The 17,647-nt window shown below is 56.7% G+C and overlaps 1 long non-coding RNA gene across 2 annotated transcripts in view; it reads right to left on the reverse strand.

The window, feature by feature from the left end:
* The window catches only part of LOC130708756 (uncharacterized), a 36,404-nt gene that overhangs the window by 17,966 nt on the left and 791 nt on the right, over positions 1 to 17,647 (reverse strand). Inside the window, exon 2 of one of the 2 annotated variants that reach the window (XR_009009127.1) lies at positions 16,764 to 16,869. The exons of the other annotated variant lie outside the window; for it this stretch is intronic. This is a non-coding gene — a long non-coding RNA (uncharacterized LOC130708756). The remainder of the gene's footprint in view (positions 1 to 16,763; positions 16,870 to 17,647) is intronic. 2 annotated transcript variants of the gene reach the window in all.

A 17,647-nucleotide genomic window follows, 5' to 3' on the forward strand; every position in this document is an offset into this window, starting at 1 on the left:
CTTATTTTCACAAGACAAATATAACTCTTTTTTATATAAGTCACTATCTGTTCTTCTGTTACTTGTAGTCAAATCCTAACTATTAAGTTTTTATTCAACAAATATCCATTGAATATTGAATATTGAATGTTGAATATTTGTGGTGAACATGGGATTTCCAGTTTTGTATCTTGAAAGACATACAACAACATTTGATGAAATCAGACTTGGTTTTTAAGTCCTTAGTAAGAAGTGTTGATCTCAACCTGATGGATTGGAGTGAACCAGTGACACTCACCAAGCCTTGATGAGCGCCTTCTGTCTATTAACTCACTGACGATGGTGTGATTGTTACCTGCATTTTACAGGTGAGAGGGCTGAGGTCCAGAGAGCTGAGTAACCTGCCCAAGGACACACAGCAGGCATTAGAGAGCTGGAGGTCGGCCCCAGCAAAGTGGCTTCGGCCCCTGATGACACGGCCCCTGGCTGCCGGGGTGAACACCCACAGCCTTGGGCTGGCCTCTTGTCCCCTCCATGCTACAGCCCAGAGCAGCAGGGCACAGAGAGGCCAGTGGCTGGATCCAGCCTGCACAGCCAGCAAGAGGTGGGGCTGGCGTCGGCCCCAGGCAGCCGGGATCCCCAACCTTTGCTGTCCAGGCCGCAGAGACAGCTAAGGAAGGAGGACCCACGAAGCGTGGGCAGGGGTCCAAGAGGTACTCAGAGGTCTTCCACAGCAACACCTTGGCTTCACAGGTGCCAAGGGAAGGGTGACTCCCCAAGGTCACAGGACAAGCCGCAGGGAGCCTAGCACTGCGATGCCCTCCTTGCAGAGGCTCCTGTGGGCATGGTTTCCTTCTCCCGCCCCAGAGGTCCAGCCAGGGATGGCTCTGCACCACCCCACTAGCATCACCTGCTCAGGCCAGGTCTGACCTCATCCCCGCATCACCCCGGGTGGAGGCACCCAAACCCCGAGAGCAGACAGAGTGGGTGCAGAGCCCTCGCTCCCTCTCCTGTGCTGTCAGCAATTCTCAGAAGATCCCCCCGTGATTCAGCTACTGAGGTTACTTTCAAACACTACATTTTATTTCATCAAAAGACAACAATGAGGGTGAAAAGCAAAGTGCAGACTCAACTTAGATATTGACAACACATAGATCTGACACAAGTTTCACATCCAGAATGGAAAAAGAACTCAAGATCAGAAGAAGAGAGACAAGTGAATGGAAAAGTGGGCAAAAGGCTCGAAGAGGTGGTTTTGAGAACCAGGGGTGTTCCAGGGGTTCAAATGCATATGGAAGGACACCTGGCCTCACACCCCACAGGGAAGAGCAAATTCAAACCACACACATGAAGAACGGCTGAAACGACCAAACAAACATACCCCATGTGGAGATGTCGAGCAATCAGAATCCTCGTACAGCAGTGACAGGAGCCTAAGTCGTCAACACTGCTTTGGAAAACAGTTTGGAAGCATCTGCTTACAGCTGGGGTTTGCATATTGCATGACTCAGCAGTTTCATGCGTACGTATATAAATACTCCCAATACAAATGCATATGTATAGGCACCAGGGGGCTGTTGACAGTGTGTGGGTATCAGGAACCGTAAAGCCACGAGTGGTGGTTGCCCGGGTCCATCTATTCATGCACTGGAATATTATACGGCAATGAAAAATCCCAGACTACCGCTGTACACAGCAAGCATAAACCTCACAAACGCTGTGCTGTACAGGACGAACCTCACACAAAACGCTACATCCCGTGTTATTCCATGTATAAGAGGTTTGAAAACAGGCAAGACTCCTCTCTGGGAATGGGATTACTTTAGGAGGTGGAGGGACCCTTCCGGGATGCTGGAAATGCTCCGTATCGTGACTTGGGTGCTGATTACATGGATGTGTTTACTTGGTGAACATCCATTAAGCCGAACGCCTCTGCTCTGTGTGCTTTTCTGTGTGTATGATTCACTTCAGAAACTTAAAATGAAAAGCTTACCAACAATTAAAAAAAAAAAAAACTGATTTATACTCAAACCAGGGAAAGACTCTACTGAATTCCCCTTTGAAAAAAGAATGGGCTGATCCTTTTGAACCTGAAACAGCAGCAGCAGCAAACCCTACCGTTTTGCTTGCAGAATGCAACATCTGCCTGTGGCCTGAACTAACACTGTGTGCCCAGCATTTATTCAACCACAGGAGCAGAGCTGCGTTGGCGGGGAGGGGACGACCCAGGAGCTGCACCTCATCAAGGCTCCGGCGGGTCTGGCCTGAGTCTAGGGTGGGGCAGGGGGTGGTTATGGTGCCCACAGAGAGGGAGAGGCAGAAGGAGAGAGCTGGAAGTAAGCCCTGAAGGATCTGACATGCTCTCAGAGTCACCACTAAGAGGAGCCTCCAGCTTGTACGTGGGCACGTACCCCACGCCCGCTGGCAGCCCCAGCTCCTGTACGGCTCTTCGCCCCCAGGCCTGCGTGCAAGAGCCTCCCCTGCAGGGTTCCTGCTGGCCCATTTATGGGCAGGGGGCGGGGGGTGGCAGGCTGACAGTGTCATTTTCGAAAAACTCAGTGAAAGACGTTTTGAGCTTGGCTGCAGTACAGTGGTTGAAAACCCTACTTGACATGCCACTTGGAAGGAAGGAATCTAACCTGAGCAAAAGGACTTCAGGTTGACCGTGGGGAGTCTTCTGGTTGGGCGTCCCCAGGCCACCCTGGAGGATTCCAGCCCCTCAGCTTTGAGGGGTGCATTTGTTTGGAAAAGGGCCCATTGCTTGGGTTAACACAAGACCGAGTGATGGCCAGATTGGAGGGAAATCAATCTTGAGCTTCCAGATCCAGCCCTGGCCCAGCCACAGCCTCTCCCTTCTGCCCCCACCCAGCCTGCATCGCCTCCCAACCAACACTGCCCAGAAGCTGACATGGCCAGGTGTTTGGGGAAGGCTCCCCTCCCAGACCCAGGCCATGGGGGCTGCAAAACCACCTGAGCGGGAGGTGACTTGTGTCCCCAGGTCTGGGTGAGCCTCCTTGGCAGCAGGGAGAACTTGTAGGAGGCCCGCTGGAGGCGGGGAGGCCCGAAAGCACCAAAGTGGTCAGAGTAGAAAGGAGGGCATGAGCTGGACGTGTCAGAAGTGGAGGAAAGAAGTCAAGGTGACCGGGGACATTTGGTTATTTCTATATCTTGGCTGTTGTGAGTAATGCTGCAGCGAACCTGGGACGGATGAATGGATGAGGAACACATGCTATGTTTAGACAATGGAATATTACTTGGGCTTAAGAAACAAGGACATCCTGCCATTTGCAACAGCATGGATGAACCTGGAGGACATTATGGTAAGCGAAATAAGTCACATAAAACACAAAAGGACAGATACTGCATGATCTCACTTACATGTGGAATCTGAAACAGTCTAACTCCTAGAAGCAGAGAGTAGAATGGTGTTGCCAGGGGCTGGGGGGAGGGGAGATGGGGAGATGTCCTGCGAAGGGTACAGAGTTTTGGTTACTCTAATGCATAGCAATGCGACTATAGTTAACAATATTGCATACTTGGAATTTGCTGAGAGGGTAGATCTGAAGTGTTATTACCACAAAAAAAAAAAATAGGAAAGGAAAGAAGAAAGTGTAATTTGGACTGACTCCATATTGGATCAGTTTCTGCTTTTACTTTAACCTTTGTATTCTCCTGCTTTTGCTACAAGTTAAGAATGCTGCCTATAGCCTGAAATATACAGGATTGCCCATGCTCAAGGCTCTGACCTTTAAAGGTATAACACTTTTATTCATATAGAGATAAAAAGTTGCAGAACAGAGAATAACACTTATCTTGGAGGTTTACAGGTACATCCCGACCTGACCGACATGGACAGCTGCAAGAACAAAGGATGCCAACACCAAGAAGTCTGCAACAACCAGCCACGCCCCCTCCCCTTTTAGTATAAAAGAATCTGAATTCTAACTTGGGTGAGATGGTTCTTTGGGACACTAGCCCACCATCTTCTTGGTCTGCTGGCTTTCCAAATAAAGTCGCTATTCCTTGTCCCAACAACTTGTCTCCTGATTTACTGGCCTGTCGTGCGGCTAGCAGAATGAGCTTGGACTCAGTAACAGAAAGAAGGAAGGAGGGAGGGAGGGAGAGAGAGAAAGAGAAAGAAAGGAAGGAAGGAGGAGAAAGAAAATGGTAACTGTGGGAGGTGATGGAGTGTTACTTAGCCTGATTGTGGTGATTTCACAGTGTACATACATGTATCAAATCATGAAGTTGTACACTTTAAATGTATCTAGTTTTTTAAATTATCAATTATAGCTCAATAAAGCTGGAAAAAAAAAGTTGACTGGGGATTTCAGAGTGGGAATCAAGCTCCCCTTCGGCCCAGGGTCAGCCGTGGGACCCGTCCTCCCTAACCCAGCCTGGGTTTTGCAGACCCTGCTGGGCAGGGCTTCTTTTACTTTAAGGACTAACTCGTTATAGAATCCACAAATCCAGGGAATTTTTTCCTAGTTGACCAGATGTTTAAGCTGAAGCATTGATTTTTATTTCAAGCCCCCAATGAAGGGTCAGCAGTTCCGTCCGCAGACTAGAAGCAGCGCATCTCCCCACACTGCCTGGTCGGTATTAATTACACGGACACACAAGAAAATTATGTGCTCTGATTAAACTTGTATAATTTAGCCAACTTGTTTTCTGTCCGTGAAGAGTATTTTCTTAATTAGGTGATGAATCACCTTGGCTTTGGCGTTCCAGTGTTTTTATTCTTCCGGAAAAGTTCATTTTAATTCTGTGAGTGGTTCCGCGGCAAGTGTCCTACACGGGAGGGAGCCGCTCCGAGGCTGGCTGGGAGGAGCTGAGACCCTCCCGTCCGGGGCTCCCAGGAGGAAACAGGCAGCCCTGCCCTGGTGACCAGAGAACCTTCGCTCAAGTGGGTCAGGGTGCGGCGAGTCAGAGGGGACCCCAGGGCGGAGGTTCGTAGGGACCGAGGTCTGTCCTCTCTGCACTGAGGGCTGAGTCGGGGGCTGCGCGGAGCAGGGGCTGCCTCGCAGGCACCGGGACCTCAGGTCCAGGATGTGATGTGTGCAGCCCGGGTCCCGGGCCCTCCCGGGGCCTCACACGCCTGCCTGGCTCTCGTGGGCTGGGGGCCTCCGGGGCATCTCCGTCCAGGCAGGTGTTTCAGGGTGACCTGGCTGGTAATCCCAAGGCCCTGTGTCCTGGGTCCAGCAAGCTCTATAGAATGGCTGCACACAGGAGCTGCGGCAGGCAGAGTGTCCCTCCTGGGTGGGCCCAGGCCGAGGACCAGCAGCCTGATCCACCCCGCTTCCTCGCCAGGAGCCCCAGAGGGTGGGCTTCCGGTCCAGTGCTCCAGGGCGAGCGACAGGCCCTCCCGACTCTTCCTGGCCCTGCCCTCCCCGTCTGACCCTGTGCTTCCTGCGGGCATCAAGCTGAGGGAGGGGCTTCCTCTGGGAGCCCGTCTCCCCGGGGTCCATCGCGGGCTTCTCTGAGGTCAGACAAGAGACTCAGGGAACTCAGTGTGCCGTCCTCAGCTGCTCAGAGCCTGCCCAGGGGGTGGGAACTTGGTCTTCCCCACGCAGAGAGTGTGTCAGGCCCGGGGCCAGGATTAGAGACACCTCATTTCATGGTACAAAGAGCTCGGGTGAGAATTATGGCTGGGAACAGAGCCTCACCACGTGGTGTGATTTGGAACTGAGGGGCGACTCCATGAATGAATGAATGAATGAATGACGTGGGCTCCAGGCCGCCTTTCCCTCCGCAGGGTTGTGTCTGGAAGCACCTGAGGCCATCTGGGAGCTGATCCGAGCTGGGGGAGGGAGCAGAGAGGAAGTGAGGGCGAGGGGGCTCCCGGACCAGGAGAGGTAAGGGCAGGGATGCCCTTGCCAAGCCCAGGACCTCCCACCAGGGCGCACGCCGAGGGCACAGGCGACCTCTCAGAAAACGCCTCTGACCTTGGGTGCAGGTGACCCACTGCGCAAGCCCTGAGGCCCAGAGACTCTGAGGCAACACTGACTGACTGCAGCCTCATGAATATTAACAACTTCAGGGCTGAGAAATATCCGCAAGGGAATATTTCAGGTGAAAAGGCAGGCGATGGGGCTGGTGAGGAAACACCTGTGACAGATCAAACACAAAAGATCAGCCTCCAGGAGGTACGGACCTCCAATCAGTGAGGCAAGTCCTCAGAAGGAAGAGAGAGGAACGGGGTGGGGGGAGACGGCTCGAAGAGGAGGAAGGCCAGTGCCCGGGAGACACCCGGCAAGACGCTGAGCCTCCCAGGGACGTGGCCAATGCGGGCGAGGCCCCAGAGCCGCCGTCCTGGCCGCGGGGTTGGCCGAAGTGTAGACGGCTGATGACACAGGTTTGCGGACAGGCGTTCACGGGCCAGAACAAAGCTTACGGCCTTGGCGCTGGGGACACGGCTGTGAGCATAGCAAAGTCCCCACCTGGGAGCGGCAACCTGGACAGAGCTCGTGTCAGAGGAGTTCACGGATGTAAGTGGACACGGTTCCCGTCAGGGCCTCCGAGCCGACGAAGACACACATGTCACCGTCTACCTAGGATGGACGACGGACGTCTCTGTGCCGCGGAGCACAGGTGAGATCTCTGAGACGTTTATGACTTGGAAACAGCCAACACACACGTAAGGTGTAACTACTGATGTAAACTAAGAGCACATTTGTGTGCAGACACCCTTAGGCGCGTGTAGATGCACCAAAGTGAGGAAACGCTCCTTGTAAAGACGCTTTACTCTAAGAGAGCAGCGCCGGGAGGGCCAGCGAGGCCACCGTGGGTTTCGTCCTTCGGTGCTCGTCTGCGTTGACGCTTGTTTGCAGTGAGTGCCCGTCCCTCTGCTGGGGTGTCCCCGAGCCTGCAGGCCTGGCGCTGGGAGTGGGTTCTTGCCTGACAGCGGGTCTCATCCTGGGCTGCGGGATCCTCATCGGCCACCCCTTCGAGGCGGCCTCCACGCTGCCCCTGCGTTCTGATCGCCCACCTTGAAGCCTTGGAGGCGGGTCGGTGCCCCCGTTTGGCCATTTCACCAGGGGCCTAACCCCGGCCGGGGCCGCCCCACGTGGCCCACCTGTTGGCCCTGGGCGGGGGAGGAGAGGCAGGCGTGCTGCTCAGAAGCCCGGCAGGCCAAAGGCTCCTGGGCGACTTTCCCTTGTGGCTGTGTCATTGTTCTAGGACTGAAATACCTTTCAGCTCAGAAGGGAAATCTCTCCCTTTCAATCCTGCAGACCCTCGCCTTGCATCCTCCACTGCCCACTTCCCTTTCCTTTGAGCCAGTTTCAGTTGGTTTCCACTCATTCCCACAGAAGCCCCTTGCTGTGATCTGGAAAGCATCTCACCTGCGGAGAGATACGGCCGCGCCCCGGGGCCCCGGCTCGCAGGGGCCGCCCGACAGAAAGAGGCAGCTCTGAACGGTGGGCTCATCGTGCCACCGAGTAAAAACGGTCCCCTGAAAGTCGTCTGTCTCAACGGCACAATTCTCCATCAGAGTGCCTGGGCATTCAAAACCTTTTTTATTTAAAGAAAGTGGGCTGAGGGAGTACATTTTCATCCAGGACTGGTTGCTTTCCATGCCCTAATACCCCTGCCCCGTCAGGGAGGGGAGGGGCGGGACAGGCTCCCTCCTGCAGACCCCGTCCTGCCCCAGCCCTTAGTCGTCATTCACGGAGGAGGAAACGGGCCTGGGCAGCAGAGGGACAGACTTCCCAGAGGCCACGCCAGCCTGAGGAGCAGAGGGTCAGGTGCCCAGCAGCCGCCAGGCGCAGTCCTCGGCCAGCTCGCGGTCTCTCTCTCTCCCCCTCCTTCCCTCTCTCATTTTCTGGGTGCCTCCAGGGTCTGGACTGCTGAGGACCCCAAGATGAAGGGACCCAGGCCAGGCCTCAGAAGGGCCCCCGGCCCCGTGCAGACACAGGCCAGGGTCTGCTCAGGGAGGTGCAAGGCTTTGCATCCATGTCCAGGACCAGATGCAACGAGGGGGACCAAATGGAACCTCCAGGAGGGGCGGGGAGCCCAGGGCTGGAGCTGCAGGTCTGTGGCCAGCTCCTCTTTCAAGATGGCTTTTCTTTGAACTACCGTGAGCTGTCATTTAATTAACACACAGAAGGTAATCGGTTATGGTGGGAACTGTTCTTAACCAGCGTAATCTAACTCTTAGCAGAGAGGGATACTTTGTAGGTTGGTCAAAATTTAAACCCCCTTGGATTTGTGGCCACAATTAATGGAAGAGAAAGGGCAAGAGGCCCCCACAAGCCCCTTAGGTGGAAGCTGGGCCTCGGCCCGTCCTAGCCAAGCTCACGTTTCCCTGAGTTCCCACGGCCCCAAGGGCTTCCAGAAACCACACTTCTTTCCAGCATCTTCCATCTACGTGAATGTCCCTTATTTGGGTCTACTTGTGACTTCTGCATTGCATGATTTCACGCCCGGAGCATCATGCAAAAGGAAATTAGTGCAATTTTGGCTAATCCCTGTCTAGACCTGCAAACCTCTCAGTGTGGCAAAGCAGCTGTGACACTGGGCCCTTTGGTCTGGGCGAGCGACTCCGGCCCCGGCAGCCCTCCAGCCTGCAGGGCTCTGGGTGGCCAGGCCTGCAGGGCTGTGGTGTGAGTCTTGGCCTTTGCAAGGAAGGAGAGGGGAGGAGGAGACCCTTTCCCAGAGTCTGTCCTTCTGGCCCTCCCGGGCAGGCCGTGCTGGGAGACAGCTGGGACCTCCAGGGCTGCAGTGCCCAGAGGCAGCTGCGGCCAGTGGGGGAGATCCCCGCCCCCCACTGCATCTCAGCTGCCCAGCTGCCCAGGGAGGCAGGGACCACACAAGGGGCGCTGGCTCCTCCCGGAAAGGGCCAGGGCAGCCCATATTGAGTCACGAGTGGCCCTGAGTTGTAGGGCTGTGCCCACGGAGGCCCTGGTCAGCTCTGTCCCCAGCGGCCTGAGCTTTGGACCTGGAGCCAAGCTGTCCTGAGCTAGTCTGGCCTTAGTGTCCAGTGGTCTATTCTGGGACCCAGGCACGGAGGCGAGCCCTGAGGAAAGAGCCACCGTGCCCTCCGGGTGGGCCCTGTGTCCAGCTGCAAGGGCCTTGGCTAGGCGAGCGCTCTGCACATGGGGCAGGTGCACAGGCAGCAACTTTGGGAAACGAGGTCGTCTTTGCATTCCTCCACGTGACTGCCGCGCTGCCGGCGGGGGCGTCTGTCCAGGGCTCTGGTCTGCGACTCTGCGTGGCAGTGAGGCCCGCTGCTCGGGAACACGCACTGTCTCCGAGGCTCTGGCTAGGATCCAGAGACTGCGGCAGGCGCCCTGTGCCCGGGCCAGGCAGTGGCGTCTCCAAGGACCAGCGCAGATCCCCAGGGCCCCACTCCCTCCCCACCCCCCTCCCCAGGGGCTTCAGGAAGTTTTCTGGAAAGATCCAGGGAGCCACACTGCCCGCCAGGCTTTGGGAGGCTGGTCTCGGTCACACATTCTCATTTTCAAAGCCTGGGGGACTCCGACAGCCGTGGGCAGGTCGGGTTTCCTCCTAAGTGGAACTCGCTGAGGAGTCCGGCCTGATAAGAATGTGGTGCTGGGGGCTTCTGAGCCGAGCCGGGTCTGGTTTCTCCCCGGAGATAGAAGCCCATTGTCGGCTGGCTCTCCCACGGCGTTTCCCAGGGAGAGCAGGGCCCTCTGGGGGCCATGGCATCCCCACCCAGGCTGGGCGAGCCCCGGGGGCTTCAGAAAGATGAGCCGAGTGGGGCAGATCTGGTGTGACTGGGGGCTGGGAGTGTGGTAAAGTGACCCTCGGTGGCTCCTGGAAGCAGAGAGAAGGAGGGGCTGAGGGCCAGGGCGCCTCTGGGCACCAGCGCAGCTCCTGGCTGCCCACGCCCGGCCCAGCTTCCCTGGACAGAGGTCCACAGGGAACTCGGACGAGAAGCCTGAAGGGGTCTTCATTTCTTCCTCCCACCTCTCACCTACACAGCCAGGCAGAGGCTTGGACAAGGGGGGGTCTCAGCAAATGCTAAGGGGCAGATTTTTAAAAATAATGATTGCACGCATAATTGTACAGTTCAGTGGCATCAAATACATTCACAGTGTTGTGCAAACACCACCACTATCTACAGCTAAAACTTTTTCATCATCCCCAGCAGAAACCGTGTGCCCGTTAAACAGAAACACCCCTGCCCCAGGCCCTGGTACCTTCTAACTTACCTTCTGTCTCTACGAACTTGACTATTGCAGGCACCTCACGTAAATGGAATCGTATAGTACCTGTCCTTCTGTGTCTGGCTTATTTCACTTAACGTTCTCAAAGTTCATCTGTGTTGCAGCCCCTGTCAGAACTTCATTACCTAGGGTGAATAATACTCCACTGCATGGATAGACCACATCTTCTTTACTCATTCAGCGGTCAGTGGACACCAGGGTTGCTTCCACCTATTGGCTACTGTGAGTCATGCTGCTGCAAACAGGGCTGTGCAAATATCTCTTCGAGATCCTGCTTTCAGTTCTCTTGGGTGTATGCCCGCAAGTGGAACAGCTGGGTCATATCGTAATTCTACGTTTCACCTTTTGAGAAACTGCCAAACCGTTTTCTACAGTGGCTGCACCATCTTACCTCCCCACCAGCTGCACAGGAGTCTGCCAGCTTCTCCACAACTTCACCAACGCTTGTTATCTCTGGGATTTTTTTGATAGTAGCTGTCCTCGTGGGTGTGAGGCGCCGTCTCACTGTGGTTTTGATTTGCATTTCCCTCATGACTAATACTGTCGAGCATCCTTCCATGCTTGGCCATTTGTGCATCTTCTTTGGAGAAACGTTTATTCCAGTCCTTTGAAGTGGCTGATTTTTTTGACTCAAATGTTCTGACGGATTTGGAACCAGTGTGGACACTGCCCATCCCCCCACAGCGGCCAGACTGTCACCACCCCCAGGGCCACTTTCGGGAACTTGGCCAAGGACCGGGGGCCTGAGGGAGGGGGACCAGCCCCAGGTTCCCTGGTTTCTCAGCGGCGGCACAGCGGCGAGAACCCGCGGGCGGCGCTTTCTCACGGTTTGGGTTACAACCCGAGCGGCCGGTGCTGGGATTAATTGGACGGATCAGAAATTACCCTTCTCTGTTTCTGCTTTTCACCTTGCTCTCTGGCAGGCACCTACTTCAGAATCGAAAAGGACTCCCTCCGCCCCTCCTGGGACGGCGCCTTCTCACAGCTACTGAACGCCAATTAATTTGTCTCATTTACATGAAAAAGTGCAGAAGATGTCTTTCTACATAATTAACTATATTTTGCAAGTCATTAAAATTCTGAAGCCCTGCCCACAATAGCACCCTATTCACCGGCAGAGATAAGTGCCGTCTCTTGGGGGGGGGCACCCAGAGAACCGGCCTGGCTGTTGCATATTCATGAGACGGGGCCAGGCCGCCATCCTGCAGGGCTCCTCTGGTGTCCCACCGGTTGAAAAGGTTTGTCCAGAGCTGCCCTGCCAGGGGAGCAGGGAGGGCCTGGGTGGGCCGTGCCCACCAAGAGCTCGGGGTAGGGTCTCACTGCTGGGGCAGCACCCACATCCCCAGGCCACTGAAAAGAGCATCCCTTGCCTTCTAGAACCATCCATGGGTGCCCAGTGCAGAGGACAGAGCCCAGGTGCTCACACTGAGGAGGTGGCCCGACAGTGTTTCTCCCGCCTCCTGTCCCAAAGGCCCGCCTGAAGGAGCTGCCTCTGGTGATTCCAAGAAGAGGGGGGCTTGGCCCACAGGGAAAGTGCCCCTCTCCTGCAGTGGGGGGACATCCCAGCGCACATGCCCTGTCCTGCACCGTGCCCGCCAGCAACCCCTTCCCGCCAGAACGCAACAGCACTATCTGTGCCGAAGCCCCCTTCTGTGGCCCAGATGCCTCATCCATCCTGGCCTCGTCCTGCAGGATGAGGCTGATGTCACCTCCTCCTAGTGGCTTTGCCATCTTTAAAGAATGTTACACAGGTTAAGTCTTTATCAGACGCCTGGCGGTAGCCGTCCAATGAACGCAAGCTCCTGTCATAAAAACCTTCCTCTCAGGAGGCCCAAGACTCTGTGTTCTGTTGGGTCGTTTCTACTCAAGTGGAATAAAGCAGCTGCCACGAGAAGGGGGATCCAACTGGCCTGGTCAGCGGGCACCGCGTCGGGCTGCCCATCACAGGTCCCGCCCGTGCAGAGGGTCATCAGGAGCAAGGAGGCCTCATGAGGACTTGGCAGGTGACAGCCAGGAAGGCAGGGCCCTGGGGGCTTGGGACCGACGGGGACCGACGAGGGGCTATGCTCCCCAGGGAAGGAGGGGGCATCTGCCATGGGGTCAGGGCCCCGACGCTGGCCCATGACCCCAAGGACCTTCGTTCCAGATGAACTAATTGATTGCTGGGCCTCATCCAGGAAATTTCATGAGCACAGTGGGGCTGGGGGCAGGGGATCCTGCCAATAACACGCCCCTCAGCTCTGGATCCCAGAAAGCTGTGTCTTTGGGCACTCCAGTTAACTTAATTGAATTGCCTTGCCCCCAAAGGAGGCTTTCTCAGTCCAGAAAAAAAAAAAAAATGGGAATTGAAATTCAGCCCAGCGACAGTAAATGTGGAAAAACTGCTCAGCTCTACACAGAGACACGGACAGGGTGACAATGCACCATCAGTGCTCCAGGCAGAGTGGACCAGCTGGTGATCGGGTCCCGAGGCCACAGGAACAGCCTGTGAGCACAGCCTCTGGGAGGGACGTTCCAACAATGTGGCCAAACCCAAACCCACAGTGCACCTGCCCTTTGACCCGGAAACTCGGCCACCAGAACCTCTGAGGAGAAGAAGGCTGAGAAAGTCACACCATGGACGCGACACTGCATGTCATTATCTCCATGTTATTGTCATGCAAACACCATCCTGAAATTGCTCTCCCGAGGGTTCGGTTTAGTGAACGATGACGCCTGTGGTGCAGGTCTTCAGAGTATCATGTGCTCCCGGAAAACCTGCCCAGACGCAGAACACGCTCAGCAAGGGCCCACAAGATCAATTTCATAAAAGCTCGAAATGTTTATATGTATCAATATATCAACACGCAAGTGCATGCGCCGAAAACTCCCTCCTGTTCTGAGAGCTGCCCAGGAGCTCTTGACAGCAAGGGCCTCCCTGGAGGTCGGGACTGAGAGGGGGCGGAGGAGGGGCCCGGGCAGTGTTTGCCTGCCTGTTTCCTAGTCTAATTCCTTCCTCTCTCCCTTCCTTCCTTCCTTCTTACTTTCTGCCACGTCCATATTCTACCTTTTTCTAAATAAGAGGGTTAGCAGAGCCAGCCAGGAGACAGCACACAGGTCCCGGGGACCTTAGTGCCTTCAGACAAGGCTACGGAGCCCCTGCCGGGCAGTCCCAGACCCTGGCTGGCTTTATCCCGCCAGCCCTCCCAGCGCCCAAGCTCCTAATGCGTTCAAGAGTCACTTACCTGTTGGTTCATACCTCTTTTCAACAGACCCTGACGTGGCCCCCCTGGCAGGGCTGGGGAACAGGACCCCAAGACTCTCTGTCCTCAGGTGACCGGGAGTCTAGCCGGGAGAGGAGGAGGGCTTGGAGGAAGACTGCCTGCTTTCTCAGGATCCTCCTGCCCCGTCCCCGGGGAGGGGTGTCCACGTCCTCAGGCACAGATATCATGGGGCCTATGAGCTCCCTCCTCACCTGTCACCCCATCCCCACAGGTCACTCTTGAGTCTCCAGAGACCCCTGCCCCACTGGGCAATGCCGATGGCCTTGCAGAGGGAGGGCTGCTCCCACCCACTTGAGATGGCCCCTGGGTCCCGGTCCCGCCGGCCTTCCTGGCCTCCAAGGCCAGGTTTCGAGCATTCTCTCCAAGCAAGGAGCAAGAATGTCACCTGTGACGTTGTCCACTTGTAGCTCAGAATACTCAATAGTTCATCTTGCGCTTTCTTCCCTAGGCGGTCCTGCTGTCTCATTAGGTATTCAAGTCAACAGCCTGGGGCTCCCCAGCTGCTCCCACTGCCCTTGTTCCCGCATCCCGCGGACCAGCTCACTGCCCTGTTCCATCAGAGTTGCCGCATCCCGCAGACCAGCTCACTGCCCTTGTTCCCGCATCCCGCGGACCAGCTCACTGCCCTGTTCCATCAGAGTGCCGCGTCCCGCGGACCAGCTCACTGCCCTGTTCCATCAGAGTGCCGCATCCCGCGGACCAGCTCACTGCCCTGTTCCATCAGAGTTGCCGCATCCCGCGGACCAGCTCACTGCCCTGGTTCCCGCATACCGCGGACCAGCTCACTGCCCTGTTCCATCAGAGTGCTGCGTCCCGCGGACCAGCTCACTGCCCTGTTCCATCAGAGTTGCCGCATCCCGCGGACAGCTCACTGCCCTTGTTCCCGCATCCCGCGGACCAGCTCACTGCCCTGTTCCATCAGAGTGCCGCGTCCCGCGGACCAGCTCACTGCCCTGTTCCATCAGAGTGCCGCATCCCGCGGACCAGCTCACTGCCCTGTTCCATCAGAGTTGCCGCGTCCCGCGGACCAGCCCACTGCCCTGTTCCATCAGAGCGCCGCGTCCCGCGGACCAGCCCACTGCCCTGTTCCATCAGAGCGCCGCGTCCCGCGGACCAGCCCACTGCCCTGTTCCATCAGAGCGCCGCGTCCCGTGGACCAGCCCACTGCCCTGTTCCATCAGAGCGCCGCGTCCCGCGGACCAGCTCACTGCCCTGTTCCATCAGAGCGCCGCGTCCCGCGGACCAGCTCACTGCCCTGTTCCATCAGAGCGCCGCGTCCCGCGGACCAGCTCACTGCCCTGTTCCATCAGAGCGCCGCGTCCCGCGGACCAGCTCACTGCCCTGTTCCATCAGAGCGCCGCGTCCCGCGGACCAGCTCACTGCCCTGTTCCATCAGAGCGCCGCGTCCCGCGGACCCGCTCACTGCCCTGTTCCATCAGAGCGCCGCGTCCCGCGGACCAGCCCACTGCCCTGTTCCATCAGAGCGCCGCGTCCCGCGGACCAGCCCACTGCCCTGTTCCATCAGAGCGCCGCGTCCCGCGGACCAGCCCACTGCCCTGTTCCATCAGAGCGCCGCGTCCCGCGGACCAGCCCACTGCCCTGTTCCATCAGAGCGCCGCGTCCCGCGGACCAGCCCACTGCCCTGTTCCATCAGAGCGCCGCGTCCCGCGGACCAGCCCACTGCCCTGTTCCATCAGAGTGCCGCGTCCCGCGGACCAGCTCACTGCCCTGTTCCATCAGAGTTGCCGCATCCCGCGGACCAGCTCACTGCCCTGTTCCATCAGAGCGCCGCGTCCCGCGGACCAGCTCACTGCCCTGTTCCATCAGAGCGCCGCGTCCCGCGGACCAGCTCACTGCCCTGTTCCATCAGAGTTGCCGCGTCCCGCGGATCAGCTCACTGCCCTGTTCCATCAGAGTTGCCGCATCCCGCAGACCAGCTCACTGCCCTGTTCCATCAGAGTGCCGCATCCCGCGGACCAGCCCACTGCCCTGTTCCATCAGAGTGCCGCGTCCCGCGGACCAGCTCACTGCCCTGTTCCATCAGAGTTGCCGCATCCCGCGGACCAGCTCACTGCCCTGTTCCATCAGAGTGCCGCGTCCCGCGGACCAGCCCACTGCCCTGTTCCATCAGAGCGCCGCGTCCCGCGGACCAGCTCACTGCCCTGTTCCATCAGAGCGCCGCGTCCCGCGGACCAGCCCACTGCCCTGTTCCATCAGAGTTGCCGCATCCCGCGGACCAGCTCACTGCCCTGTTCCATCAGAGTGCCGCATCCCGCGGACCAGCTCACTGCCCTGTTCCATCAGAGTTGCCGCATCCCGCGGACCAGCCCACTGCCCTGTTCCATCAGAGCGCCACGTCCCGCGGACCAGCCCACTGCCCTGTTCCATCAGAGCATCGCGTCCCGCGGACCAGCTCACTGCCCTGTTCCATCAGAGCGCCGCGTCCCGCGGACCAGCTCACTGCCCTGTTCCATCAGAGCGCCGCGTCCCGCAGACCAGCTCACTGCCCTGTTCCATCAGAGTTGCCGCGTCCCGCGGATCAGCTCACTGCCCTGTTCCATCAGAGCGCCGCGTCCCGCAGACCAGCTCACTGCCCTGTTCCATCAGAGCGCCGCGTCCCGCGGACCAGCCCACTGCCCTGTTCCATCAGAGTGCCGCGTCCCGCGGACCAGCTCACTGCCCTGTTCCATCAGAGTGCCGCGTCCCGCGGACCAGCTCACTGCCCTGTTCCATCAGAGTGCCGCGTCCCGCGGACCAGCTCACTGCCCTGTTCCATCAGAGTTGCCGCGTCCCGCCGACCAGCTCACTGCCCTGTTCCATCAGAGTGCCGTGTCCCGCGGACCAGCCCACTGCCCTGTTCCATCAGAGCGCCGCGTCCCGCGGACCAGCCCACTGCCCTGTTCCATCAGAGCGCCGCGTCCCGCGGACCAGCTCACTGCCCTGTTCCATCAGAGCGCCGCGTCCCGCGGACCAGCCCACTGCCCTGTTCCATCAGAGTTGCCGCATCCCGCGGACCAGCTCACTGCCCTGTTCCATCAGAGTGCCGCGTCCCGCGGACCAGCTCACTGCCCTGTTCCATCAGAGTGCCGCGTCCCGCGGACCAGCCCACTGCCCTGTTCCATCAGAGCGCCGCGTCCCGCGGACCAGTTCCACTGCCCTTGACCTCCCACTCTGTTAGAATGGGGCAGTGGGGGGAAAGCTCGGAAGGCTGTCAGAATCTACATTGTAACTAATTTCAAGAAACTGTCAGGTTAGAGTGGTGTCAAAGAACAATATCTATAACTACCTGAAAAATGCTGATAAAATGCTCCTTTCTTTTCCAATTACATACCTGTGTGAGGCCGGCTTTTCTTCTTATACACCAACCCAGATAATATAAAACAACAGATCGAGTGCAGAAGCAGAAGAATCCAGCCATCTTGTATTAAAGCCACACGCTAAAGAGATCCGCCAAAAAAAAAAAATTAAAGCCCCTTTCCTCCCTTGTTTTTCTTTTGGAAACTATAGCTATTTTTCATCAAAAGTATTATTTGTCATGACATGTATTGAGTTTGCTGTGGTTAATTTTTAATGAATTGACAAGTAAATGTTTAAAATTTTCTCTACTCTAATTGCTAATGCTGTAAATACGGTAGATAGAGCTCAAACACATGGAAAGGGTTCTGACGTGATCTAAAGATCAGCTGAGAACTCTTTTGAGAACTGCTGATCTAAAACCATGAATCACTGGTTTCCAAACCAGCAAATAATTGCATCCTGCCCACAGGCCGCTCAGTCGTATCTGGCAATGGGTAGGAAACCATCCTCCACATCAGCAGGCTGCCAGGTCACTGTCCTATTCCTAAAATTGTGGGTACTTGTGACCTGCAAGTCAGTGTTCATTCCTATTAGCCAAGACCCTTTACAAAGGAATTTCTTTTTTCATTTTCAAAGAGACATGTCATCATTATAGAAAATTTAGAAAATACAGAAAAGTAATAGAGAAAACAAATTCTCCTCCCTAGAGACAACCACGTTGATGTTTTCCCTCCACCTGTGATTCAGGCAGTTTTAGTTTGTTGTTGGGCTGCTGCTATTTCACGACCCCTCGGTTAAGGCCAGGACCCTGACCACCTCAGAAGGCCTCGGGTCGCCAGAACCACCAGAGGCAATGTCACACACCCCATTCTCTCCCCGCCTTTCCCTGCTCAAGGGACGGGACCCCAACATTTCAGA

Source organism: Balaenoptera acutorostrata, chromosome 8 (genome assembly GCF_949987535.1).
Source record: "Balaenoptera acutorostrata chromosome 8, mBalAcu1.1, whole genome shotgun sequence".
NCBI lineage: Eukaryota > Metazoa > Chordata > Mammalia > Artiodactyla > Balaenopteridae > Balaenoptera > Balaenoptera acutorostrata.